Here is a 3000-nt window from a genome sequence, read left to right as displayed (position 1 = left end):
ACACTGACGAAGCAGATACTGTGGCTAACACCACGAGACTGGCAGCAGCAGCTTGTGTGCCGCACGTGTGTATGGCGGCGTGTGGCGTGCTCGTAAGCCGTGCGACAAACTGTGCGCGGCACGCGGAAAAATAAAAACAATTCAACATTTAATATTTATCTTTAAAATTTATTATTTTTATTTTTTCACCCGTGTTTAGTGAAAACTGTGGATGCAAAGTCCGCACAAAGGCGGGCCGTCTATACTGTGCGTGCTTGCCGACCTATTAGAACACAGGCGGTGTTTTATGCCTTTTGACCTTGGTCACATCGAAACATCGCGGTTATGCAACAACGCGGGTAAAAGTTATGTCCCCCGACAACCGCGTTAAATAGGGAGTGTACTGTATTTGAAGCAATATTATTTTCTTGTGAACTTCAGTTATAGCCATATTAAATGTAAACAAGCCTTTTATCTACGTATCTTTTTTTTTTAGTACATATAGTGTTATTTTCCTGAAAGTAAACAAAAACACTGATTATGTGCACAAAAATTTGTTTATTCAAGAAGAAACTAGAATAACTTATTCTGCTGTAATGATACCCGACAAAAACATAATATTGTTAAGCAATTTAAAAAAATAACTGTTAATTAATTTTCTGATCAAATTTGTTAGCAAAAAGGAGACTACTTGCAGATGTGTTGTGATGTTTACTATAGTTTGTATATCCCTGAGAGTAACATAAAATAAAATTAAAATAAAAAGTCTGCGGAATATTTGTAAAACTCAATACAAAATACGTATATATTTTTAAAATATTGAACAAACATTTTTGCTTATTCCATGCAGGTAAATGTTTCAAATGTTTTCAATACAATGCATCAAGCATTTTGTAGAATTTGCAGAATATACTCATTAAGTATAACATGGCCATGAGCCTGAAATTAGCCTGGTGCAGGTAGGCTTGTTCAGTGCTGTGCTGGTAGTGAAAACTTCCATAAAGATAACATACCCATTTGGTCCCATTAGCCAAGCACTACAGATATGTCTTTCCTTTGTACTAAAGGTTTCAGTTGCTAAAAGAGGTTTCAAACAAAATATTGTGGTATAGTTTAGAAATTTTACAAACAGATTTATTACCTTGCTTACTAACAAAGTTATAAACTTTTTTTGTCCTTCAAGCCCTATTTTTCAACCTCCTCCATAATTAGTTGATTTTTTTTTTAACTCCTTGCAGTAATGTTTGGTTTTATTAAACAATTTTTCAGACAATTTTTAACGTGTTTTAAATAAGTCTAAACGGATTTGATAGTGGAATTTAAATTTTTTTATCCTTAAACTCCCGTTTTTCCCACCCCTTGCAGTTTATTTACACAAATGTTTACAGTATTACTCTTAGAGTTAGTTATAATGCTTAAAACAGATGCAATATTTATCACATTAAAACAGTTGTAGCAATTTTTCTGTTTTCCAAAATACATTCATTCTACCCATTTTTTTCCTTATTTTGCCCATTAATGAACAGGTCCAAGATTTTCCATCCCTTAATTTTATGTACCAGTTTGGAAGTGATTAGTGCAAAATTACGGCAGTTATCATGTCCATATTGCGCTTATACCCACATGAAAAACTAAGTAAAAATTTCTAGTAAGTCACATCTGTGCAATATTTTTCCACACGTCAAAAATAGATGAAACAACACTCTAAAATACAATATTAAAAACCCATTCACCCATTCTTTATGGCTGCTAAATCAAACAAGATATAAGGAAATTAATTAGCACTCTCTTTCTCTCTCTCTCGTTTTGTGAGAGACTTTTTCTATCAACACATTCTGGCAGAAAATGAGAAGCCACAAAGCAAGTTATATCCCGTGCCAACATCAACCTCCCAGATTAGTACGTACCCTGAACAGCAATATATAGTGACTGCAATGTTGATGATTAAAAATAAAAACAAAACTATTAGAGCATGTTTGTGAAAATGAAATGAAATTCATGTTTTCTCTTCCTGAATGATGTAAATTATAGTTTTTATAATGCCACTTTATCTTCAGATCCCAAATTTATAAATTATTATATTCCATGATATTGGTATGAAAAGTAAATACTGTTTCACATGTGAGCTAGTTTACAGTAAACTTAAGCTAACTTTTATTTCTTATATTCAAGATATAGTTTATGTTTATATGACAATCACCTTATAGTCAAAATTGTCTCAATATCGAGGATTGTTCATTTTCATAATTTTTAAATACTTATACCACTGCAAAATATTTAAATATTTACATTATTCAAGTTTAAGGCAGGGTTAACAAAGCTCATATGAGACCGACAGCAGTGGAATATTCAGACAAGCTTATGGAGCACAGCTATGCACAGCAGCTTAAAGCAACAAAACCTCCAACAGGTGCAATACAATAAACACAGACAAGATTACTATATGGTGGATTGCAATAAAACTGAAGTAACACCAAATGGCACGTCAATACACAGCGTAACACCGAAATGTAAATTACCGTAATACACCATATAGCAACGAAAAGCAAGTTATATCTCGGAACTAAGCAGCATTTAACCAAACTTAATTCAAATTAAAAAAAATAAGATAAAAACTTTTAATGTCTGAAATATAAGGAATGTCAATATTTCCAGACACAATTTGTATCAAAGTTCATGGACCAGAAAAGTGATTTAATTTCTTTGATCATGCCTTTCTTATTGAATTATTTTTAAACTACAAATGCTTGGTGATTAATTTTTATTTTTTTGAATGTATCTTTTTGGCAGAATAAGTATTACAAAACCGAATTTATAAAAATAAAACCATAAAATCTTGTCTCTAACAAAAATACAGTACATGGTGAGCTTCGAAACCAATTACACACACTTAGTGCTTACTGCAGTATGAAAGAATTTAAATATAGTATGGACCTTTTTGTAGTATAACAGCATGCCATTATGGACAAAATTAAATAAAAAAAACTTCAGACAAACTTCTCTGCAAAGAAAATAACACAA

This window comes from Bacillus rossius, chromosome 3 (assembly GCF_032445375.1).
Source record: "Bacillus rossius redtenbacheri isolate Brsri chromosome 3, Brsri_v3, whole genome shotgun sequence".
In the NCBI taxonomy this organism is placed as follows: domain Eukaryota; kingdom Metazoa; phylum Arthropoda; class Insecta; order Phasmatodea; family Bacillidae; genus Bacillus; species Bacillus rossius.
Note: the sequence above shows the minus strand (reverse complement) of the source record.